Source organism: Acanthaster planci, unplaced genomic scaffold, assembly GCF_054643075.1.
Source record: "Acanthaster planci isolate LZ-2023a unplaced genomic scaffold, COTS_SCS Contig184, whole genome shotgun sequence".
NCBI classification, from domain to species: domain Eukaryota; kingdom Metazoa; phylum Echinodermata; class Asteroidea; order Valvatida; family Acanthasteridae; genus Acanthaster; species Acanthaster planci.
In genome coordinates this window covers 5,173-32,961 of record NW_028257805.1, presented here as the reverse complement: position 1 = coordinate 32,961, position 27,789 = coordinate 5,173, and the positions used below count along the sequence as shown (strand labels likewise).

Here is a 27,789-nt window from a genome sequence, read left to right as displayed (position 1 = left end):
AAAGGAGGCCGTTGGAAAAGAACTCGCACATCCTTTGGCAGATATTTCCCTAACTACTCCAAATATGGATATGAGTGGACAGAGGAACATATGGCCTTTCAGATGATACCACGATTGCCAGATTTAGATAATTATCAGACCTTTTATGCTCGATTATATGAAGCATTCTCTGCGTTGGATTAGGACCGGTATATCGCACACGAAGCCAGAATTCTGCAACAAAAAAGGAGGCCGTTGGAAAAGAACTCGCACATCTTTTGGCAGATATTTCCCTAACTACTGCAAATATTGATATAAAACTTATACAAATAGATAGAAGAACACGTGGCCTTTCAGATGACACCAAGACTGCCAGATTTAGATACTTCTCAGACGTTTTATGCTCGATTATACGAAGCATTCTCTGCGTGGGATTAGCAACGATATATCGCACACGAAGCCAGAATTCCGCAACAAAAACAGGAGGCCGTTGGAAAAGAACTCGCACATCCTTTGGCAGATATTTCCCTAACTACTGCAAATATTGATATGAAACTTATACAAATAGATAGAGAAACATGTGGCCTTTCAGATGACACCAAGACTGCCAGATTTAGATACTTCTTAGACGTTTTATGCTCGATTATATGAAGCATTCCCTGCGTGGGATTAGGACCAGTATATCGCACACGAAGCCAGAATTCCGCAAAAATATCAAACAGTCAGACAAGAACTTGCACTTCCTTTGGCAGATATTTCCCTAAGTACTGCAAACATGGATATGAAACCTATGTGAATGGATAGGGAAACATGTAACATTTCAGATCACACCAAGATTGCCAGATTTAGATAATTCTCAGACCTTTTATGATCGATTATATGAAGCAGTCTCTGCGTGGGATATGGACCGGTATAGCGCAGACGAAGCCAGAATTCCGCAAAAAAGTGGGCAGTTGGAAAACAACTCGCACTTCAATTGGCAGCTATTTGCCGACTACTGCAAATATGGATAGGAAATCAATATGAATGGATAGAGGAACATATTGCCTTTCAGATGACACCAATATTGCAAGATTTAGATAATTCTCTAATCTTTTAGGCTCGATTATATGAAGCATTCTTTGCGCAGGATAAAAACTGGTATGGTGCAGACGAAGCCAGAATTCCGCAAAAATATCAATCAGTCCGACAAGAACTTGCACTTCCTTTGGCAGATATTTCCCTAACTACTGCAAATATTGATATGAAACTTATACAAATAGATAGAGAAACATGTGGCCTTTCAGATGACACCAAGACTGCCAGATTTAGATACTTCTCAGACGTTTTATGCTCGATTATATGAAGCATTCCCTGCGTGGGATTAGGACCAGTATATCGCACACGAAGCCAGAATTCTGCAAAAATATCAATCAGTCCGACAAGAACTCGCACATCCTTTGGCAGATATTTCCCTAACTACTCCAAATATGGATATGAAAGTCATATGAGTGGACAGAGGAACATGGCCTTTCTGATGATACCACGATTGCCAGATTTAGATAATTATCAGACCTTTTATGCTCGATTATATGAAGCATTCTCTGCAAAGGATAAGGACCGGTAGCGCGCACAGGAAGCAAGAATTCCGGAAAAAATATAAGGCAATTGGAAACGAACTTGCATTTCCTTTGCAAGATATTTCCCTCACTACTGCAAATTTAGCTATGAAACTTATACAAATAGGTAGGGGAACATATAGCCTTTCAGATGACACCAGGATCGCCAAATTTAGATAATTCTCAGACCCTTTATGCTCGATTACAGGAAGCATTCTCTGCACGGATAATTACAGGTATGGCGCAGACGAAGCCAGAATTCCTCAAAAATATCAGGCAATTGGACACGAACTTGCATTTCCTTTGCAAAATATTTCCCTAACTACTGCAAATATGGATATGAAACTTATATGAATGGACAGCAAAACATGTGGCCTTTCAGATGACACCAAGATTGCCAGATTTAGATAATTCTCAGACGTTTTAGGCTCGATTATATGAAGCATTCTTTGCGTGGGATTAGGACCGGTATATCGCAAAGGAAGCCAGAATTCCGGAACAAAAAAGGAGGCCGTTGGAACAGAACTCGCACTTCCTTTGGCAGCTACTTCCCTAACTACTACAAATATGGATATGAAATTTATATGAATGGATAGCGGAACATATAACCTTTCAGATGATACCAAGATTGCCAGATTTAGATAATTCTCAGACGTTTTATGCTTGATTATATGAAGCATTCTCTGCGCAGGATCAGGACCGGTATAGTGCAGACGAAGCCACAATTCTGCAAAAATGTAAGGCAATTAGACACGAACTTGCATTTCCTTTGGAAGATATTTCCCTAACTACTGCAAATATGGATATGAAACTTAAATGAATGGATAGGGAAACATGTGGCCTTTCAGATGACACCAAGAATGCAAGATGTAGGTAATTTGAAGACATTTAATGCTGGGAAATATGAAGCATTCTCTGGGCGAGAACAGCACCCGGCGCAGCGCAAAGTCAGAATTTTGCAAAAATATAAAGCAGTCAGAAATAACTCGCACTTCCTTTTGCAGATATATCCCTTACTACTGTAAATCTTGACTTATATGAATCTATAGAGGAAGATGTGCCCTTTGAGGTGACACAAAGATTGTCAGATTTTGATTATTTTAAGGCCTTTTATGCTCGAATACATGAAGCAATGTCTGTGCGATTACAGGACCCGGTATACCGCAAAGTCAGAATTACGCAAAAATATAAGGGTAATGTATAGAACAACCCATGTACAGGGTATCTATATTCCCTTGCAAATGAACAGGAGTCCCTATAATGACAGTAATATACGGAGTGATGCATTTATTTACAATAACATTCTAACACACAGGAATCCCTGTAGTGAGGGTAATCTATGGAGTCACCATGTTGACAGTAAACTATGGAATGATGTATGTATTTTACATTCTCATGGTGATACAATGTTGTCCCCATAATGACGGTCATGTACAGGGTGTCCCAGAAAAAAACTTGAAGAAAGGGGTTAATATGCCCATACCATGAGATATTACTATAATGTAAAAGGATCTCCGAAAAGTAGAAGCAGTATTATTTCTATTAAACGATACCTTGGTGGGTATCCCTCCTGTCATGCATGACTGAGCACCATAATGACGGCAAACTATGGAGTCCGTATATTGACGGTGATCTATGGAGTTATTTATGTATCTACATTCTCATGCTGGTACTCTGATGCACATATAATTTATGGACTAATTTATGTATGTACATTCTCATGCTGATACACCGATGTCCTCATATTGACGACAATCTATGGAATTATGAAGGTATCTTCATATTGATAGTAATCTAATCTAGCTAATACACTAGAGATCATATAATAACGGTAATCTATGGAGTACAAATATTGACGATGATCTATGAGAGAGATGTATGTATATACATTCTCATGCCGACTTTTGTCCCCATATTGATGGTAATCTACAGAGTCTTGCAGGTGTCTTCTTTCTCATCCTTATAAATTTCGGACCCCATAATGTTTAAGTTAAGGGTAGGGCATCAAAAAGACACCGTATGTTTCTAACTCAATCGCAAAATTTCTAAGTACCTGCACAATTTGAGTATTGGACTATTGACGAATTGATTTCTTGGAAAAATTTAGATTTGTTGAGCTTTAGTTATGTTGAAATTCTTAGGGGAATATATCAAAATGCAGCAAATGGGCCAGGGGGAAATATGTACAACTTTGTTTTTCAAGCTAGGGCTATAAAAGGACTCCATATCTGTATAACTAAATCGCAAAATGTCCTAATACCCCCACAATTTGTGTCTTGGACTACTGAGTAACTGATTTCTTGAAAACTTTAGATTTGTGGAGCTTCAGTTATGTTGGAATTCATAGTGGAACACATCGTATTGCAGCAAATGAGAAAGGGAGAAATATGTACGATTTTTTTAAAGTTAAGGGTAGGGCTATAAAAGACTCCATATCTGTCTAACTAAATCACCATATTTCAAAATACTTGTGCGATTTAAGTTTTAGATAGTTTGGGAGCTGCAGTTATGTTGGAATTCTTAGGAAATGTCGCTATGCAGCAACTGAGATATGAAATCGTACATATGAAATATGTACGATTTTCTTTTTAAAGTGAAGGGTAGGACTACAAAAAGACTCAATATCTGTCTAACTAAATCGCCAAATTTCTAAATCCTGCACGATTCTAGTCTTGGACATTTGCAGAATTTCTGTCTTGAAAAATTTAGAGTTTTGGAGCTTTAGTTATGTTGGAATTCATTGGGGAAAGCCTCGTAATGCACCAAATGTGGTAGGGTCAAAATGATATGTGCAAATTCCCAAAGTTGAGGGTATGGCTTCAAAAAGACTCTATAGTAAATAGCTAAATTTCTGAATACCTGCACGATTTCAGTCTTGGACTATTCAGGAATTCATTTCTTGAATTTGTTAGAGTTTTCGAGCTTACGTTATATGTTGCAATTCAGACGAGAAAACATTAAAATAAAGAAAATGTGGTAGGGTCAAATATGTACGAATTTTAAAAGTTAAGGATAAGGCGACTCAATAAAAGTCTAACTTAATAGCCAGATTTCTAAATATCAGCACAGTTTGAGTCTTGGAATATTGAGAAATGGATTTCTTTAAAAATCTAGATTTTGGAGCTTTAGTTAGGTTGGAACTCAGACGGAAAAACATCGGAAAGAAAGGCATAAAACAGGCTTAAATATATACGAATTTCTAAAGTTAAGGCGGAGGAAACAAAAGACTCAGTATCTGTCTAAATAAATAGCTAAATGTGTAAATACCTGCACTATTTGAGTCTTGGACTATTCAGGTTGTGATTCCTTGATAAGGTTAGATTTTTGGAGCTTTAGTTATGAATATTCAGACAGGAATACATCGGAATGCAGCGAATGCGTTAGGTTAAAATATGTACGCATTTCCAAAGTTAAAAGAAGGGCTGAGAAAATACTCAATACCAGTGTAACTAAACAGCCAAATTTCAAACTATCTCTATCTAAACTTGAGTCTTGGGCTATTGAGGAATTGATTTCTTCAAAAGGTTTGATCCATGCACCTTTAGTTATGTTGGAATTCAGACTGGAATAAACATGGGTGTGCAGCAAATGAGATAGGTGAACAAATTTCAAAATTAAAGGGTCATATAGCAAAATGACAAAATATCGAAATACCTAAATCACCAAATTCAGAAATAACTGCAAGATTTGAAACTTGGACTACTTACGATTTCAGATCTTGAAATAGTTAGATGTTAGGAGCTTTAAATATGTGCAATTGAGAAGGATTTCAATGCAGCAAATAAGATGAGTGGAATATGTACGAAGTTGAGAACTTAAGGGTAGAGAAGCAAAATTGATAAATACCTAAATAATTAAATGGCCTAAAATTAAAAGTCCTAAATAATAGTAAAATGGAACAAATTGAACCAAAAGAGGTGAATAACAAAAAAAAACAAGCAGTGGAATGCAAACTTTTTCCTAACTTCATTTAATTTTCCTGAAACTTTAAATACGTCAACGAATGGAGAACAAGTGCCCTTTCAGTAGCAAAAGTTACAAGCAGTAGGACAAGGTTTGCCTTTTTCGCCATCATTTTTCTAACATGGACATGAAACGTGCTCTTTTACACGGTACTGGGATTGCCAGATTTAGACAATTTGTAGACGTTCTTTGGTCGAACATATGGAGCTGTATTTGCGCGGGATGAGGAATGGTAATGTGAGGACGAATGCAGAAATTCACAAAAAACAGCAAGCAGTCTGAGAAAAATTCGTCCTCTTTCTCCAATATTTCCCTAAACACACCAAGGATGGATATGAAACGTATCAATTATTAAAACATGCGCCCTTTCGGATAGTGGTAGGATTGCTAGATTTAGACAATCTTCACAACTGTTATGTTCGAATACATAGAACCATCTTTGTGCGGGAAGAGGACTGCTAAAGTGTGGAGAAAGGGGAAAAGTCACGAATATGACAAGCAGTTACAGATCCCTTGTCTTCTTTTTTCGTGTATTTCCCCAATAACTAGAAATATAAAACCTATGTCATCTGATGACGGAAAGTGTGCCCTTTCATATGTCGCTGAGACTGTTAGATTTGAAGCACTTTTAGACCTGTAAAGCCCGGGTATAGGAAGCCATCTTTACTGGGGAAGATCGAGGACCGGTAAAATGTGGCAAAGGGAAATTGAACAAAAGTAGCAAGCATCACGACCCTAATGCGCAAATATTGAGCCATGTGCGCAGGAAGAGGATCAGTAGATTGTCTACAAAGGGACAATTGCACAAAAATAACAAGCAGTGAGACATGAACTCTTGCCTTCTTCGATGGGTATTTCCCTAATAATAACAAATTTGGATCTGAAACTTCGACAAATGGACAGAGGAATATGTACTATTTCAGATGCCGCCATGAATGCCACATTTGGACAAATTTCTGCACTTTTATGCTCGAATATAATGGAGCCATTCTCTGCTCAGGAAGAGGCTATGGTCCGGCCAGTGGACGCAAGGGGGGGGGCATGCCCCTGCCACAATTTTGTTCACTAAAAATACTTTGTAGGTGTGTGAGAAAGGGAGAAATGAGTATATCAGCACCAATACCCTAAGAAAACAATACCAAGACATAAAAACAAGGATGTCACGACTGTCACGCTTCTGAAAGTTCTTCTTCCCCAAAACCATGCTGAATAGGCCCGAAACTGTATTCAGTTTGGACCCCCCCAACGCTAAAGCTGGATTTGCTGCTGGGAAGACCAGTAATGTGTGAACAAAGGACAAATCGCAAAAACACAGGAAGCACTAGCACAGCCAAGAACTCTTGCCTTGTTCAGCATATTATGAATATGAAACTTACGTCAATGAATAGAGGAACGTGTGCCATTTGATTGTCATCATGTCTACCACATTTCAAGCAATCGGAAACTTTTTTGGCTAAAATATTGCGATCACACTGTGCGCTGAAGTGTCTCGGTAAAGTGAGAACAAAGAACAGTGGGACAACTCTAGCCTTCTTTCGCAGGTATTTCCAAAGCTTCAGCTTAAATATGGACAGGAAAATTATCTCAATGGACAGAGAAATATATACCGTCTCTGAAGATATCAAGGTCAGCCCATTTTGACTGTTTCAGAATATTTACTGTAAACTCGGCTATGGAGAAATGTAGCGGCAGACGCAGACCGACTACCGTGTGTACAAAGCGAAAACGAACGAAATAGGGAGCATGTCTAAGGAAAACTCTGACCCCCATGTCTGTTGTGTTGCAAAATGGCATGAAATTTTCTTTTTGGATGATAAACATATAACCTTTCCAAAGACTCCAGGATCAGCCCATCTCTTGACAATTTAATATCGGATATGGAGACAACGTGGCGTGTATTTGACGTGTGTAGCATGCAAAACCAAAAAATATGAAACCTTTTTGTTAAATGTTTCCAAATATCGAAATAAAATTTTCTCCAGGGGATAGTGAAATTTGCATCCTTGTCGAGTCACCCCAAGCTCGCCCATTCGGACCATTTGTCAACCTACTTAACCTCGGAGATAAAAACTCTTCGTCGAAAAGAGACCAAGTAACGTGTGTACAATGAGGGAAACAATTTCATTTATTAGGCATTTTCCAAGATAAAGAACACAGCAACATTAAACAAAAACACATAACACAAAATACACTGAGATCACAAACACAAACTTACAAATGCCCGGAGAGGCACAGTTAATCCAATAAAAGTCACCCGTAAGACTTCATTTCTGAAGCTCCAGGTTTACATAAACGTGCACACACATACACAATAAAGTAACAGCACAAGATTCAAGAAATGGCAATAAATAAATCGAACAGAAAAAATATATACAGTTGGCAAAATAATATAAATATGACATACAAATACATTAAAATAACCAAAAAAATTAATTACAGAAACAAATCAATCAATTAAACAATAAGTACCCCCAAAACAACAAAAGAAATTTATTGTGTAAAAACCGAAAAAAAAACAGAAAGACACCACGAAATAACAAAATACACTTGAATACCGACAAAAGCAAAACCATTGACACATCTGGCCCACATGGCAAATCTTAGGTATTCAAATCCCCCCATTTTGTGCTTCCTTGCACCAAACAACACAGTGACCCTCCCACAACTTGCCAGTCCCAACGACCTTATTACAAGGGTACTCCACTGCAAATTCAATCAGTACTCTGTCAAGTTTCATATAGTTTCAAATTCAAGTGGGTACTTGGTAAGTTGATCCTTTGTTGAAAGGTTATTTAAACCACTTCAGTTCTCAAACGTTCAGGTACATGTAGGTCATCTCAAGAGCATGTAATTGGCAAAATGATGAAGTTTGTGAATTAGTGCCCTAAGGTTTGTCCAGCCTGATCGTTTCAATGTACCACCTGTTCACTAAGACTATTTCACGGTCAAAAGCTCTATGAAGACCTCTAACAACAAATGTAAGCAAAAGATGGATGCTTTTAGATTCACGTAAAGACAAATTCAATGTACATATGCAACCAATCCGTGTAATCCATTTTAAATCTTCTTCACTAGAGAATTATTCTGGTTGCTCAACGTTGAATTTTGTTCTAATTTGTCAATGTATAAGGTTCCTGTTGTGAAGGTACCAGATAGGCTACTTGTATTCCAGAATAGTCAACACTAGAAACTTGCAAGATGAAAGCAAGACATACTAAGTCTGTTTGATTTGGTAGTGACATAACAAGATTTTCCCGAGAAATTTTGTACTCATTATCAGCTTCAAACTGCATGTTAACTAAGGTACAATTCAGGTCCACTATTTTCTTTGACCATCCTAGCATAAGCAAAACTTTGGTTTCCTTAGTAATGTATTGAGATGCATTTTATTAGCATGACAACATCTTTGGAAGCCATTGATGTCTTGAAGGTCATCAGACTGACATTATATTGGCGTATACACAAGAGCACTGTTACCAAATAAAGTGCTAGCTGACAAGATGTGATAAGGAAAGTCGTTGGTATACATAACAACTGGATTGGGCTCAAGACACTTCCTTTAGGTACACCAGATGGTACAGAAAAACCACGCAAAGTGGCAACCTTTCAACAAAACCTTTTGTTGCCACCACAAGACAAACGGTCACTGCAACAGTTGCAAATTCAGTTCTGTTATGTTGAGGAAATCAAAATCATGCTCTTGTTACTTTTATTCAGGCTGAGCATGTCACAGCATGGAGCGTATCACTGTTCGACCAGCAGCAGAAGACTAACGCGTAGAACAGATAGGCACAGTGCTAGAGTCCAAATCTTGGCCGTAATTGTGGTACTGAGTACAGGCGTAAACAAATCACAGACAAGTGTTTAATTAGGATGACATGATTTACAATTAAAGGCATCACATGAATAATAAGTGACAAAAAACCAAAATTACCAACAAGCCAATAAAATCACCTCAAAAGGAGGGCACAGAGGACTTGATTTAAACTGGATATTTTTTAAATGAGTAAATTCACATGATTAAAAAGAACGAGTAAAAAAAATCCTTTTTATAGCATGGCCGTCACTTTGCGGGATAATTTTCTTCTGTTTGGAAATATGGAAATGAAACGTTCTCCTCAGATATATTTTTTCTTTTTTGGGCTGTCATTTTGATCACCTGTGTGGAGACTACTGTTTCCTTTGTTCTGGTTAATTTGTCTTGCTAATGATATGAGCATAAATGGGGGTTAATAGTAGTTTACTTTACTTTTGCAGTCCCTGCTGACCCGCATAACTGATATTTGTCTCGTTATGTATTCGGATTTTTATCCCCGGTCCCTGCTACTGCTTATATTTACTTGTACTTGTGTTTTTCTTTTACATAATTTGTGTTTCATTTTGCTTTGTTTGTTCTTGTGATGGTCAAATAAATAAACATAATTGAAGAGATGGCACCCATCATGATTAACCAAGATACCCCTTTCGACCATTTGAAGACTATCATCATACACAGGCTAAACTAACTACTAAAACAGATTGACTGACAAGTACAAGAGGGAGAGGATTACTAGCAAACATAATGACGGACCCAAGCTTTTGCCTTCATTTGTGTATAGTTCTCTTAAATGTGGGAATATCGGAATCAACCATTCTTCAGTGGATATGTTCAACAAAATGACAACAAGATCAGTTGATTTTCACCAACCCTATAGTCACAGACAAAAGCTAAGTTTGGATAAGGCCTTATATAGAGCCAAATTTGCTGCAAAACCATCCAATTACAAGACCAACTTACAAATGGGAAACCAGGAAGCATAACTGCCCTAAGTATTCACCTTCATTAAATAAGACTTGACGCTTTACATGGGGGAGACTAAAAACAGGGCTTGTGGTTACATCATGTGGATGGATCTCCCTTGGAAGAGGTATGGTTCTGATAAGAACTGTAGAGTGTGTGCTTGACGTTTCATCCAGCATGCTCTCGTCATCCTCAAGAGTGGAGCCTGATAAGCCATGCTCCAGATTTTACAGAACAATTGTACATGTATACAAAATTATGTACAGATATTGTTCAAAATCTGGAACATGACTTTCATTGTTAGGCTCAAATCAGAACATGATATAAAGTGCTTACCGAGTGAGTTGTGTCGTCAGTAATGCCAGTTGCCAGTGATGTGTTAAACTCCAGAAAACTGTCTCCAAGGGACTTGGTCTTGTCTCTTCATCAATGCTACAGCTACTAAAACCAAAGAGTCCAGTAAACAAAGATCTGAGCTGAATAACACACAAGTAGACATCACTGCGATGTCTTTATAGTCTTTAACTCTCATTTTCGCATTGACCTTTGTTTCAACTCTCTTCAATTGTTGGTTGATCAGCAAACACAACTCCTGAAAAGACATAATTCTAAAGCTTCGAAGCAGCCATTTTAAACTGACACCCCTTCTACTTTCTTGGGCTCTTTCAACAGCCCAAGAAAGAAGAAAATTAAGACAGTCCAAAATCGTCTGATTCAATAGGATTTTGCATACACCGAAGGGGGTTGGGCCAAACACTCTCTGATATTTCATGTTTTACCTGCCATCCAAAATTTATCAATGGTATTAAATTATGGCTCCCCATACACAGGTATGTCACCCAGGTTTACGCGAAAATTAAATTAATCCACAGAGAAGGACCTCTGTCCCTGTCAACTTTTTGAAAAGTGAAGAGACCTGTGACATAATGACGTCATGCTTAGTTTTCTAAGGCAGTAAGATGGGGAAGCATTAACTGTCCAAGTAAAAAATAATAGCTTGACATCATTATGTTTTGGGTCCATATATGAAATATATACGAGTCCACAGGGGACTGAATCAGTGAATTATAATTATTAATTATTTGGAGTAACCAACAACATTGGACCCACGTACCTTTTACCCAGCAGGCAGCAGCAAGAGATCAAAGTCCGATCACCTCAACAACGAGCACAGGAACCCCATCCTCAAGAGGTTGGATGTACCATGAACATCGGCTCACTCAGCGGCTTGTGCTATGGCTGAAATGGACACACACAACAGTCATTAAAACATGCAAAAGGGAGAAATGACAATACAACATGAGTGCATTAGCTTGGATTAACTGATTCTCAGAGGGCAGTGGAGAATGAGAAACATGGAGAAAAGTAAGTTATAAGTGCTTCCCTAAATGACCTTCTTCCAGGCGTGTGGAACACAAAAGAATTATTGTGAAGATGGCTTACATCATACTTCCCAGCCAATGTTGAATCCGTGGTGTGTATGATAGAAGCCTGTCTTGTGTTAAGGATATCATGAAAGAAACTCTGGACACACACGTTATTTATTCTGCATGTTGCCGCCATAGGCATGGAGAGCCTCAATCTGGCAGCTTGTACAATCATGTCACAATCAGCTTCTGAAACATTGTCCAATCGTATGGTATAAGATCCGACACAGCATGCACAGAATGACGAAGCAACATACATGGAAATCACTGAACCGATTTTGTAAAGATCAAGATCGAGATTCTGCATGCTTGGGGCGGCAGCGTTGAAAGAGCGAATTGTACCTACTGTGGGCTAGCGTGCCATATTGTAACAACCTGATGCATTGCACCTTTAATGTATTTGACACAGAAGGATGGCTTCAGTGAGTAAAAAGTTGGCTGATAAAATAAAACAAGTCCAGATTTTTTTAAACAACCCTTGTGGAATGTGTACACTCATCCTTGTACGTGATTTGGATCCAAGAATGAGGACATTTCATTTCACTACACTCCTCATTCACTACAAGCAGCCTGTAGATGCAGCTTCCGTCTTGTTTCTGTTCACTTTGGCACAAATTGTACAACCACACGAAAAAATTCCATCCATTTTTTGTAGTTTAATTCAATCCAACCTTAAAGGCTGGGGATTCTGATTAGTTGAAAACTTAAAAGACAAAACCAAAGGTCAAGATCTGCAGAACAACCAGGCATTTCACTATTACCATAACCATGGACTAATATCAGAATATGATGTAGACTGTTTCCATACCTGTTGAGTAGTGTCACCAGTGACAAGATATCTCTGATTTGTTACACTCCAGAGAACGGCCTCCAGGGACTAGCTTGCTCTTGTCTCTCTGTCAAACTACTGAAACTAGGGAAACTAAACCATGTTTGAATTCCAATCTGTATTACTGCACACATGTGGAGGCCACAATTTCAAAATATATAGGTGCACTTTACAACAGTAGTTGAAACATCATTGAAAGCAGTGTCAAATCAACAAAGATCGGGGCCAAATAATATACAAGCCCACATCACTGGAGTTTCTCATATAAATCTTAAAATCTTCTTAGTTGTCATTTTTCCATTTCTTTTCAATTGTTGCTTGACTAGTTAGTATATTTTATTTTTCAAAACACCTTAAATACATGTACACTTCCCAAAAAGTCCTTTTCCTCAAGCCTGTAAGCAGCAATTTAACATATTACATCCCTCTACTTTTTCTAGTTCTTAAGATTTGTTTTCAGCCATCTACAGATGCAAGCCTGCAAAACAAGGAGTGTTGATCTGGGGTTAGGTTTAAACAATCCCACCTGTTTTTTCAGCCAAGCAATCTCTTCAATCTGCCTTGACGAGAAGCACAACTTAATTGGTTGAAAAGAGCCGTGTTGGTTGGGAGTATTCATTTTGTTGGTAGCGATTGGGCTGCTACCATGTCCTAGTCGTTCATGAACCAGTGATGCAAAGTTAGTAGCAAAGGAGCCTCTGATGCCAAGGAAATAGTGTTCTCTCTCGGTCCAACTTAAGGCTAATACAGGAGATCACAGTCTCTGCAGAAAACAAATTCCCAAATTATAAACAGTATTAACTGTAACCTCCAAGAGTGCATGTGAAATCATAATAAAATTAGAGGATTTGGGGGACCATTTTAACCTTTATAGCTCCCCATGTCACTCGGTATTTGGGCAAAATAAATGTATTCACCAAGCATGATCCTTAGATAGACATAATGAAGTCACACTTTCTTTACACGAGCTATATTATAAGACAGTAAGGTGGGGTAGGTCTTAATGTACTAGGTCTACAGGACATGAGGCAATGAGTTCACAGGAGACTCAATCAGTGAATCCTACCTTTGGGATGACCAATAACAAAAGATCACTTACGTTTTACCAAGAAGGCTACAGTAAGAGATCACAGTACAATCACCTTAACAACAGTGGCCATCATCGAGAAATGACAAGAAGCTGGTCGTCCTGTAAGCAACGACTCATCAGCGGCTTGTGCTCTAGCTGTAATGAATGCACATAACAGTCATTAAAATATGCAAAATGAAAATCTGGCAAGAAAATATGAGTGGAGGGGCCTGTTTGCCGATTCTCAGAGGGCTTTGGAGAATCAGAAAGATGGAGAGAGCTGATTGAGAATTTGTAATTCACGTATGTGCACCCAGCACTGCCGGTGAATCAATCTAGTTATACATGGCATTTTATGGGGTGGTGCATTACAAGGGTAGCCATAATCCAGTCCCGCCTCCTCCCGCCTCCGGCTTCAAATTTTGATCAAAAGAAGCAGTGGTGGAGAGCCGTAGCCAATGTTCAATACTTGTGCATGCTGTATTCTCACATGGAGACGCCGCACCGTGTGTTGCCAACATAGAGTGCAACATAAACCGTTGAAAACATTTCATGTAGGGGTTTTACTGAAGATATACACGTACCCTACGTATATATTTGCAATGGATTTTTGTAATGACACACATGATAAAGCCAAAAGTGCAAATGTTATTTAAAATAGATATTGAGCCTCTTCATACAGCAGCGTCATTAGAATTGAGTATCATTCCATGACATAAATAAACTAAATTCTACAATATTCAAAAATCAATTGAACTTTCGGTTGAGCAATGTGTTGCTGTGACAGAACTGACTACATCAGATCTATCACTCACAAAACAATCCAGCCAATGTCTCATTTCCATCACAAAAGCTAACTAGCATTCCAGTCTACAACCATGAACAATAAGTAAAACTAAGTTGAGGAAGGAAACATACATGTACATGGTAAGTGCTGCCACAATAACCTTCGTATCTGAATGAGAATGACTGAGAGAGGGAGAGAGACAACGGAATAACAGACAGATGAATAACAGATAGACTGACAAACATACCGACAGCACATAGACAGATGAACAATACAAAGAGGACAGTTATCTTGAAAACTAGACCTTTCCCCATTGTATTTTCAGTACAAAAAGATTTTACGGTAATAACCAAAATCATTTTGGCAAAGACAAATCTTTGAAAATAATCAAATTGTATTCAGAAATGATTAGAACAACCTCCAATTTTAAGATTTGCATCATACAATCAGTAAAGATCTCCATGCATGGTTTCATGCAACACAAACTTAAAGTATGAGGCCTACTTTCTACCCAATTTTTACCAGGTTCACTGAAATATGTAGAAATTACAGATTGTATAATGGCCCCACATACAGGCTGGAGATTTTCATTGGTTGAAAAATTTGTTGGACAAAAGTCATGTTTCAGATTTACAACACAACAGTACATAGGCCCCTATTACTCCCTAGGCCTATTTTTTTATTTTATTAACATTTACTGTTGGGCTGTTATCAGAAGTAGGCTAGGCCTACAGTGTTTGTATAGCGTGAGCTGTTTCCAGACCTGCTGAGTACAATAAAGTGTCAAAATACATCTCAGATGTGCAACAATCCAGAAAACGGTCTCACAGGAGTGTTCTTCGTCTCTCCATTACTGCTTCAAAGTTAAGAAACCAAAGGAACCCCTTTAAAATCCCAGCCTGCATGCCTGACAGTCACTGTGGGGCCGCCATGTTTAAATGCAGGGTGCACTTTACCACAGCAAAAGCAGTGTAAAATCAACAAAGCCAAGCCCAAACTTGTGGAGTTTGTAATACAGAAATCTCGTTATCGTCTTTGCCGTCATTTCTCCATTTATTTTCAATTGTTGGATGGTAAGCCAGTCTCAGTTCTCACCTTTAAATTCACCTCCTGTGAAGTCACATTTGAACGAACCCGCCAACTTGGCCACACATGCGTTCTTGTGCGTAGGCATTGTAATGCTAATGCTCGCGCCACCGTGGAAAAGTGGTCGTCGATCAACTTGCGCACATATTGAGCAGGGTACCAAGCAGGGGATAAAACAGCGCTGGTGATTGGCGCGCTTAAAATAGGCCCTGTAAGTGTGCACAAGTACGACGAAGATCTGAAGATAATGCAATTATTATTTTTTTTCGTAATGTAAATCAAAAGAATGACCACTATTGCAGAGAGAAAAAAAAGCATTTCCCAAAACTGTATGCGAGCAATTTGCATCAATATTAAAAACATGTATTTCCGACCCCCAAAGCCTGGACAAACGCGACCATCTGAGGCTTGGGCTTTCAGAGCTACGGCTGGGTCTACTGTCTTCGCGTCTCCACGCATTTCCAATGGAGCGAAGACCTATACCTAGCTCTTGACAAGAGATTCGGATGCAGCCGTAGTTTACATCTTGACCGCAACACACACCATGACGTCAAACTACAGTCAGTCGTAGAAAAGATGCTATACGAGACGTTATCTACCAAAAAATCATCAAAGTTACGTCCGAAATTCTGGGGATTCTAGCTAATTATACCTTTTTCAGGTTGCAATATAATGCCTCCTGAAGCGAAACCGATACTGGAATTTGATGCATTTTGTTTATGGTCGGCTTTCTTGACACGGACTGCATGCATATGAGCAAACGATGGGCAACATAGAGTGGTACTTATTATTATATTATTTTGAGGGAACAAAAAGATAATTCGAGGGAACGGAATTAAAAAAAAATCTTCATTGTGCCTGTCCCCTTAGGGGCTCCTTAGGTACTCGTAGAGAGGGACATCGAATGCAACTGTGCGTTTTTGCAAGTTGGTTCACACTCACTGTCCGACAGTAAATGCCCCCCCCAAAAAAAAAAAAAAATTCAAAATACATGTACATACAATGTAGGGCGGAAATAATGCCGCCCGGCGCTCCGAAGGAACGGGTTAGCCTTTCGACGGTTTTGTGTGTGTGTGTGGGGGGGGGTGTCGGATCAGGTCGACATTCAAGACAATGACCAGAAGCGGTTTTCTTTTGAATAAGGGTTTGATATGCTACATTTTTAATCAGTCATTTCCCAAAATTATTGAGCATACTTTTGCCCGATGCAGAATAACAGGTGAATCGCTGGACTGTTGGGCAACTTAAAGAGCATAACACTGTATGGGTAAATAAGTGGTGAAACAAAACCACTTTCTAAAACCGTTGAGCAAAAAGAGACAAGTCTACCTGTAACAGAGCCTGAAAGTTGACCCCTGATGGTGCGCTTCCGGAACACTTGGATAGGATAAATAACGAGCAAAGATGTTATAATTAGCTGTTTCGGCAACTCACAAAACAGGTATTGCTTTTCTGATTTTTTTTAGCTGTTTTGGCAACAGCCTGAACAACTCTTTCTTTTCTGATTATTTTTTTTTTCATTTCCTTTTTGGCTTTTTGGCAAGTTGCGAAAAAGGCATTCTTTTTGTTCTTTTTTTTTTAGCTGTTTCGGCAACAGCCGGAACAGCTCTTGCTTTTCTGATGATTTTTAGCTGTTTCAGCAACTTTGCAGAAACAAATATTGTTTTTCTGATTTTTTTTCTTTTTCAACTCAATTCCTTTCACCAGTCGACTTTGGCAGTTTCCTAAATTTGATCGACTTAAAACGTGGCAGAACTTTGGACCATCATCCAAGGACGGTCCTAGAAAAAATTCACAGTGATAACCTAAGTAGTTTATTTACTCTTGATGTTTCTAATAATTAATTTTTCCCCATAGACTTTGTACACAGATCGCACGCAGTTTTCGGACAGTCCTATATCAGGCTATGAGGGCGCTATTGCAGAATTACGGTTACACCTGCTTGGGCTTTCAATTTTCAACAAACTGTCCTATATTTAACCATGGATGGCGTTGTTGTGCAACAAAGGGTTTGTACACATTTTGTCCAGCATAATGCGTGAGCAGTCCTCAACTTTGACCGAGAATTACTACCAGAACGAAAAAGAAATTAGACTAAAGTTTCCCTTCCGTTCGATCGCAAATATACCCAAGTGTGCAAATATTAAATAATATTTCATAAGTTTTTTTTCCAGTTTAGACAAACATCACGTGACATGAAATTAAAGGAGCAGTTTTCCTGCACACGTGTTTCTAGGCCATTGATTTTGTACACGTTTTCGAGCCACAATTTTGGTAACTTTGCAATGTTTGATCGTTCCAAAGTGATACCCAACGAAGACCCTGATGCAAGATTTATTGCAAAGGGATGACGTCATGATGACTTTATCACCTTATTTTATATTCATTTTTGAACATTAAATTTTTCCCCATAAATTTTTGTACACGTTTTTCTACTTAACACAAGTGAACAAGTAGTCTTTAACTTCGGCGCAAAATTACTATAAGAACGAAGGAGAAATTGGGTACTTTACGCTCTGTTATTTGATTTGAAATATGCCTAACAGTCCGAATATGAAGTAATATTTCATTAAAAGTGTTCAGTTGAAGTGCAAATCACGTGACATGAACTTAAAGGAGCAGCGTTTCCGCAAATGAGTTTTTTGCCCTAGACTTTGTACACGTTTTCAAGGCACAATTTTAAAACCTTTCCGATGTTTGATGGTTATCAAAGTGACAGCCAACAAAGACCGTGATACAAAAATTATTGTAAGTAAAGGACGTCATGATGACGTTATCATGTCATTTATTCGTGATTTTTCAATATTTATTTTAGCCCTTTGACTTTGTACACGTTTTCAAGCAAGCATTTGGGTTAGTTTGAGAGCTTTGATCAACTTCAAAGTTACAGCCATGAAAGACCTTGATGAAAAAATACGTCGAAATTTATTGCGTCGTGATGATGTCATCAAGTGATTTATTATTAATTTTTAAATATTTATTTCAGCCCATTGACTTAGTACACGTATTCGAGGCACTAATTTCGTACCTCAGTAATCATTGATCACCGTCAAACTTACAGCAAGCACTAACTATACAACGAAGATAATTTTAAAATATGTATGTCATGATGACGTCCTCACGGGATTTGTTATTAAATTGTGAATACTTAAATATTCCTTTAAATTTATAAAAACCCATATAAAATCAACCGTGGCCTCCCGCAACATTCTGTTTCCAGCAAGTGCCAGGATAAAAAGTGGTCTTGATTTTGTCTCGTGTAGGTTAATTGACATAACCATTCCTTCCAGTTTAAACCAGAAGTAGGCTTATTGTTTGAAAGTGGTAAAAGCTGTAAAGTTTTTTTCAACATAAGGCGTCTGTCGGTGTTAATGCTGGGTTGAAACCTTGCTTATATCTTGGAGAGGAAGTGCTTTGAGCAAATATTGGTCATTCAATGATAACGTCATAAATAATTGCTTTTTTTTCGTAACGGACAGTATCGGCGTTATCAACATGTCAGATGTTGTTAATTCTGCCTGGATTCTACTTTTGCGTTGATTAAAAAGGCTCGTGACACCCGATGATCTGCGTGGGGACGTATTAAGTCCTGAACCCCAAACAGGACGGGTGATGAAGTCAATGACAACATCAGACCCTTAACTTGCAGATTCAGCGTGGCGACAGTTGCCAAAGAATGGCATGGTAGTTTTAAAGTGTATATCATACAGTTCAACTTCTAGTCACAGTTATCAAAAGTGAAATTCATTTTTGCGTAAAATGTTCAGGATAGGGCAACAGATGTCATCTCTAGTGGTCCTGCAATCTTTGTTCTTTTATTTTGTACACAGAAAATGTGAAATGTGCAATCGATTACTCTTATGTTAGATATTATCAAAGATTTTTTGGTTTTTAGTGTGCAATGCATATTTATGATTATGCAAATAACACGGGGTTCGCAGACCAATGTCAGTAGAGAATACACTCTTTGAGGCCCCTATATCTTCTAAAGTAGATGTCCGATTGGGTTCATATTTTGCAGACACCTTGAATAGAGAGTGCTTAAGAGGAACATTGCCTTATGTGATGATGACGTCATGAGCAAACATGTCACGTGACATTAAATTAAACTCTTGAAGGCCCTATATCTCCAGATGTACCAGACTAATTGGGTTCAAATCTTGCAGATATCTTGAGAAGGGGGTGCGTCAGAGGAATATTGACCTCATGTGCTGATGTCGTTACCAGGAGACAAGTCACGTGACATTAAAGGGGAACTTTTCAAACCACTACACCTCGAAAAGTACGTGTCCGATGCGGTCAAAACTTTGTGTGTGGCTTGAAAGGGAAGGGTTTTAGACGAAGCCAGAATTCTGCAAAAATAAGAGGCAGTTGGACAAAAACTGCGACTTCCTGTTGCAGATATATCCCTAACTACTGCAAATATGGATGTGAAACTTATATGAATAGATAGGAGAACATATGCCTTTTCAGATGACACCAAGATTGCCAGATTTATATAATTTCAAGACCTTTTGTGCTCGAATATATGAAGCATTCTCTGCGCGGGATAAGAACTGGTATAGCGCAGACGAAGCCAGAATTCCCAAAAAAATGGGAAACAGTTGGAAAAGAACTAGCACTTCCTTTGGCAGCTATTTCCCTAACTACTGCAAATATGGAAATGGAAATGGAAACATATATGAATGGATAGAGGAACAGGTGGCCTTTCCAATGACACCAAGGTTGCAATGTTTGGATAAATCATAGACATTTTATGCTCGAATACATAAAGCATTTACTGAGGAGTACAGGACCCGGTACAGCGCAACGTCAGAATTACTCAAAAATATCAAACAGTCAGACAAGAACTTGCACTTCCTTTTGATATAGATAGAAGATATTTCCCTAACTAATGCAAATATGAAAATCAAACTTATATGAATGGACAGACGAACATGTGGCCTTTCAGATGACGCCAAGATTGCAAGATTTAGATAATTCTGAAACGTTTTATGCTCAAATATATGAAGCATTCACTGCGCGGGATAAGGACAGGTGTTGCGCAGACGAAGCCAGAATTCCGCAGAAATATCAGGCAGTTGGACAAAAACTTCCATTTCCTTTGGCAGATATTTCCCTAACTACTGCAGATATGGATATCAAACTGATACGAATAGATAGGGGATATGAAACTTATATGAATGGATAGACGAACCTGTGGCCTTTCAGATGACAGCAAGATTGGAAGATTTCGATAATTCTTACACCTTTTAGGCTTGATTATATAAAGCATTCTCTGCGCGGGATAAGAACTGGTGTAGCGCAGACGAAGCCAGAATTTCGCAAAGATAGGAGGCAGTTGTACAAGAACTTGCATTTCCTTTTGTAGATATTTCCCTAACTACTGCAAATCTGGAGGTATAGATAATTCTCAGACCTTTTATGCTCGTTTATATGAAGCATTCTCTGCGTGGGATAAGGACCGGTATATTGCAGACGAAGCCAAAATTCTGCAAAAAAAGGGAGGTAGTTGGAAAAGAACTCGAACTTAGTTTGGCAGCTATTTCTCTAACTACTGCGAATTGGATACGAAACTTATACAAATAGATAGGGAAATATGTGGCCATTCAGATGACAGCAAAATTGGAAGATTAACATAATTCTAAGACCTTTTATACTCGATTATAGGAAGCCTTCTCTGAGCGGGATAAGGACCGGTATAGGGTAGATGAAGCCAAAATTCCGCAAAAATATCAATCAGTCAGGCAAGAACTTGCACTTCCTTTGGCAGCTATTTCCCTAGCTACTGCAAATATGGATAGGAAATTAATATGAATGGATAGAAGAACAAATGGCACAAAGAATGCCAGATTTAGATAATTCTCTGACATTTTAGGCTCGATTATATAAAGTATTCTCTGCGCAGGATAAAGACTGGTATAGTGCAGACGAAGCCAGAATTACGCAAAAATATCAGGCAATTGGACACGATTTTGCAATTCCTTTGGACGATATTTCCCTAATTACTGCAAATATGGATATGAAACTTATATGAATGGATAGACGAACATGTGGCCTTTCAGATGACACCAAGATTGCCAGATTTAGATAATTCTCAGACCTTTTATACTCGATTATAGGAAGCATTCTCTGCGCAGGATAAGGACAGGTATAGCGTAGACGAAGCCAAAATTCCGCTAAAATATCAGGCAAGTGGACACGATTTTGCATTTCTTTTGGAAGATATTTCCCTAATTACTGCAAATATGGATATGAAACTGATATGAATGGATAGAGAAACATATGGCCTTTCAGTTGACACCAAGATTGCCAGGTTTAGATAAATCTAAGACCTTTTATACTCGATTATAGGAAGCCTTCTCTGAGCAGGATAAAGACCGGTATAGCGTAGACGAAGCCAGAATTCCGCAAAGATATCAATCAGTCAGACAAGAACTGGCACTTCCTTTGGCACATATTTCCCTAACTACTGCAAATATGGATATGAAACTTATATGAATGGACAGGGAAACATGTGCGCTTTCAGATCACACCAACATTGCCAGATTTAGATACTTCTCAGACCTTTTATGCTCCATTATATTAAGCATTCTCTGCGTGTGATAAGGACCAGTATAGTGCAGACCAAGCCAGAATTCTGCAAAAATATCAAACAGTCAGACAAGAACTTGCACTTCCTTTGGCAGATATTTCCCTAACTACTGCAAATATGGATATGAAACTTATATGAATGGATACAGAAACATGTAACCTTTCAGATCACACCAAGATTGCCAGATTTAGATAATTCTCAGACCTTTTATGATCAATTATATGAAGCAGTCTCTGCGTGGGATATGGACCAGTATAGCGCAGACGAAGCCAGAATTCCGCAAAAAAGGATTCAGTTGGAAAAGAATTCGCACTTCCTTTGGCAGCTATTTGCCAACTACCACAAATATGGATAGGAAATTAATATGAATGGATAGAGGAACAAATGGCCTTTCAAATGACACAAAGATTGCCAGATTTAGATAATTCTCTGACCTTTTAGGCTCGATTATATAAAGTAATCTCTGCGCAGGATAATGACTTGTATATTGCAGACGAAGCCAGAATTCTGCAAAAATATCAGGCAACTGGACACGAATTTGCAATTCCTTTTGACGATATTTCCCTAACTACTGCAAATATGGATATCAAACTTATATGAATGGATAGAGGAACATGTGGCCTTTCAGATAACACCAAGATTGCCAGATTTAGATAATTCTCAGACCTTTTATACTTGATTATAGGAAGCATTCTCTGCGCTGGATAAGGACCGGTATGGCGTAGACGAAGCCAGAATTCTGCAAAGATATCAACCAGTAAGACAAGAACTGGCACTTCCTTTGGCAGATATTTTCCTAACTACTGCAATTATGGATATGAAACTTATATGAATGGACAGGGAAACATGTGGCCTATCAGATGACACCAACAATGCCAGATTTAGATAATTTTCAGACCTTTTATGCTCGATTATTTGAAACAGTATCTGCGTGGGATAAGGATCAGTATAGCGCAGACGAAGCCAGAATTCCGCAAAAAAGGAGGCAGTTGGAAAAGAACTTGCACTTCCTTTGGCAGATATTTCCCTAAATACTGCAAATATGGATAGGAAATCAATATGAATGGATAGAGGAAGAAATGGCCTTTCAGATAACACAAAGATTGCCAGATTTAGATAATTCTCTGACCTTTTAGGCTCGATTATATAAAGTATTCTCTGCGCAGGATAAAGACTGGTATGGTGCAGACGAAGCCAGAATTCCGCAAAAATATCAGACAATTGGACACGAATTTGCATTTCTTTCGGAAGATATTTCCCTAACTACTGAAAATATGGATATGAAACTTATATGAATGGACAGGGAAACATGTGGCCTATCAGATGACACCAAGATTGCCAGGTTTAGATATATTTAGGACCTTGTATGCTCGATTATAGGAAGACTTCTCTGAGCGGGATAAGGACCGGTATAGCGTAGACGAAGCCAGAATTCCGCAAAGATATCAATCAGTCAGACAAGAACTTGCACTTCCTTTGGCAGATATTTTCCTAACTACTGCAAATATGGATATGAAACTTATATAAATGGACAGGGAAACATGTGCGCTTTCAGGTCACACCAACAATGCCAGGTTTAGATAATTTTCGGACTTTTTATTCTCGATTATAGGAAGCCTTCTCTGCGCGGGATATAGACCGGTAAAGCGAAGACGAAGCCAGAATTCCGCAAAAAAGGAGGCAGTTGGAAAAGAACTTGCACTTCCTTTGGCAGATATTTCCCTAACTACTGCAAATATGGATAGGAAATTAATATGAATGGATAGAGGAACAAATGGCCTTTCAGATGACACAAAGATTGCAAGATTTAGATAATTCTCTGACCTTTTAGGCTCGATTATATAAAGTATTCTCTGCGCAGGATAAAGATCGGTATGGTGCAGACAAAGCCAGAATTCCGCAAAAATATCAGGCAATTGGACACGAATTTGCAATTCCTTTTGACGATATTTCCCTAACTACTGCAAATATGGATATGAAACTTATATGAATGGATAAACGAACATTTGGCCTTTCAGATGACACCAAGATTGCCAGATTTAGATAATTCTAAGACCTTTTATGCTCGATTATAGGAAGCATTCTCTGAGCGGGATAAAGACCGGTATAGCGTAGACGAAGCCAGAATTCCGCAAAGATATCAATCAGTCAGACAAGAACTTGCACTTCCTTTGGCAGATATTTTCCTAACTACTGCAAATATGGATATGAAACTTATATGAATGGATACGGAAACATGTGGCCTTTCAGATGACACCAAGATTGCCAGGTTTAGATAATTTCGGACCTTTTTTACTCGATTATAGGAAGCATTCTCTGCGCAGGATAAGGACCGGTATAGCGTAGACGAAGCCAAAATTCCGCTAAAATATCAGGCAAGTGGACACGAATTTGCATTTCTTTTGGAAGATATTTCCCTAACTACTGCAAATATGGATATGAAACTGATATGAATAGATAGAGGAGCATATGGCCTTTCAGATGACATCAAGATTGCCAGATTTAGATAATTTTCAGACCTTTTATACTCGATTATAGGAAGCATTCTCTGCGCGGGATAAGGACCGGTACAGCGTAGACGAAGCCAGAATTCCGCAAAAATATCAGGCTAGTGGACACGAACTTGCATTTCTTTTGGGAGATATATCCCTAACTACTGCAAATATGGATATGAAACGTATATGAATGGACAGGGAAACATGTGGCCTTTCCGATGACACCAAGATTGCCAGGTTTAGATAATTTTAAGACTTTTTATGCTCGATTATAGGAAGCCTTCTCTGAGCGGGATAAGGACCGGTATAGCGTAGACGAAGCCAGAATTCCGCAAAGATATCAATCAGTCAGACACGAACTTGCACTTCCTTTGGCAGCTATTTCCCTAACTACTGCAAATATGGATATGAAACTTATATGAATGGATACAAAAACATGTAACCTTTCAGATCACACCAAGATTGCCAGATTTAGATAATTTTCAGACCTTTTATGATCAATTATATGAAGCAGTCTCTGCGTGGGATATGGACCGGTATAGCGCAGACGAAGCCAGAATTCCGCAAAAAAGCAGGCAGTTGGAAAAGAACTCGCACTTCCTTTGGCAGCTATTTGCCAACTACCACAAATATGGATAGGAAATTAATATGAATGGATAGAGGAACAAATGGCCTTTCAAATGACACAAAGATTGCCAGATTTAGATAATTCTCTGACCTTTTAGGCTCGATTATATAAAGTATTCTCTGCGCAGGATAAAGACTGGTATGGTGCAGACGAAGCCAGAATTCTGCAAAAATATCAGACAATTGGACACGAATTTGCATTTCTTTTGGAAGATATTTCCCTAACTACTGCAAATATGGATATGAAACTTATATGAATGGACAGTGAAACATGTGGCCTTTCAGATGACACCAAGATTGCCACATTTAAAGAATTTTCAGACCTTTTATACTTGATTATAGGAAGCATTCTCTGCTCGGGATAAGGACCGGTATAGCGTAGACGAAGCCAGAATTCCGCAAAAATATCAGACAATTGGACACGAATTTGCATTTCTTTCGGAAGATATTTCCCTAACTACTGAAAATATGGATATGAAACTTATATGAATGGACAGGGAAACATGTGGCCTATCAGGTCACACCAACAATGCCAGGTTTAGATAATTTTCGGACTTTTTATTCTCGATTATAGGAAGCCTTCTCTGCGCGGGATATAGACCGGTAAAGCGAAGACGAAGCCAGAATTCCGCAAAAAAGGAGGCAGTTGGAAAAAAACTTGCACTTCCTTTGGCAGATATTTCCCTAACTACTGCAAATATGGATAGGAAATTAATATGAATGGATAGAGGAACAAATGGCCTTTCAGATGACACAAAGATTGCAAGATTTAGATAATTCTCTGACCTTTTAGGCTCGATTATATAAAGTATTCTCTGCGCAGGATAAAGATCGGTATGGTGCAGACAAAACCAGAATTCCGCAAAAATATCAGGCAATTGGACACGAATTTGCAATTCCTTTTGACGATATTTCCCTAACTACTGCAAATATGGATATGAAACTTATATGAATGGATAGACGAACATTTGGCCTTTCAGATGACACCAAGATTGCCAGATTTAGATAATTCTAAGACCTTTTATGCTCGATTATAGGAAGCATTCTCTGAGCGGGATAAAGACCGGTATAGCGTAGACGAAGCCAGAATTCCGCAAAGATATCAATCAGTCAGACAAAAACTTGCACTTCCTTTGGCAGATATTTTCCTAACTACTGCAAATATGTATATGAAACTTATATGAATGGATACGGAAACATGTGGCATTTCAGATGACACTAAGATTGCCAGGTTTAGATAATTTCGGACCTTTTTTACTCGATTATAGGAAGCATTCTCTGCGCAGGATAAGGACCGGTATAGCGTAGACGAAGCCAAAATTCCGCTAAAATATCAGGCAAGTGGACACGAATTTGCATTTCTTTTGGACGATATTTCCCTAACTACTGCAAATATGGATATGAAACTGATATGAATAGATAGAGGAACATATGGCCTTTCAGATGACATCAAGATTGCCAGATTTAGATAATTTTCAGACCTTTTATACTCGATTATAGTAAGCCTTCTCTGCGTGGGATATAGACCGGTAAAGCAAAGACGAAGCCAGAATTCCGCAAAAAAGGAGGCAGTTGGAAAAGAACTTGCACTTCCTTTGGCAGATATTTCCCTAACTACTGCAAATATGGATAGGAAATTAATATGAATGGATAGAGGAACAAATGGCCTTTCAGATGACACAAAGATTGCAAGATTTAGATAATTCTCTGACCTTTTAGGCTCGATTATATAAAGTATTCTCTGCGCAGGATAAAGATCGGTATGGTGCAGACAAAGCCAGAATTCCGCAAAAATATCAGGCAATTGGACACGAATTTGCAATTCCTTTTGACGATATTTCCCTAACTACTGCAAATATGGATATGAAACTTATATGAATGGATAAACGAACATTTGGCCTTTCAGATGACACCACGATTGCCAGGTTTAGATAATTCTAAGACCTTTTATGCTCGATTATAGGAAGCATTCTCTGAGCGGGATAAAGACCGGTATAGCGTAGACGAAGCCAGAATTCCGCAAAGATATCAATCAGTCAGACAAGAACTTGCACTTCCTTTGGCAGATATTTTCCTAACTACTGCAAATATGGATATGAAACTTATATGAATGGATACGGAAACATGTGGCCTTTCAGATGACACCAAGATTGCCAGGTTTAGATAATTTTGGACTTTTTTACTCGATTATAGGAAGCATTCTCTGCGCAGGATAAGGACCGGTATAGCGTAGACGAAGCCAAAATTCCGCTAAAATATCACGCATGTGGACACGAATTTGCATTTCTTTTGGAAGATATTTCCCTAACTACTGCAAATATGGATATGAAACTGATATGAATAGATAGAGGAGCATATGGCCTTTCAGATGACATCAAGATTGCCAGATTTAGATAATTTTCAGACCTTTTATACTCGATTATAGGAAGCATTCTCTGCGCGGGATAAGGACCGGTACAGCGTAGACGAAGCCAGAATTCCGCAAAAATATCAGGCTAGTGGACACGAACTTGCATTTCTTTTGGGAGATATATCCCTAACTACTGCAAATATG

The 27,789-nt window shown here is 38.5% G+C and overlaps 1 long non-coding RNA gene across 3 annotated transcripts; it reads right to left on the bottom strand.

Moving 5' to 3' along the window:
* Positions 1 to 7,642: 7,642 nt before the first annotated feature.
* Positions 7,643 to 15,816, bottom strand: LOC147795070 (uncharacterized). Of its 3 annotated transcripts, none has more exons than XR_015424152.1 (6): positions 15,528 to 15,816; positions 13,676 to 13,801; positions 12,556 to 13,339; positions 11,435 to 11,559; positions 10,657 to 10,761; positions 7,643 to 9,369 (listed from the first exon to the last, which is right to left on the bottom strand). It is a non-coding gene; the product is annotated as an uncharacterized LOC147795070 (long non-coding RNA). The 3 variants fall into 3 exon arrangements; XR_015424150.1 differs by having other exon boundaries at positions 13,719 to 13,801; XR_015424151.1 differs by having other exon boundaries at positions 10,657 to 10,758; positions 13,719 to 13,801; positions 15,528 to 15,813.
* Positions 15,817 to 27,789: the final 11,973 nt, after the last annotated feature.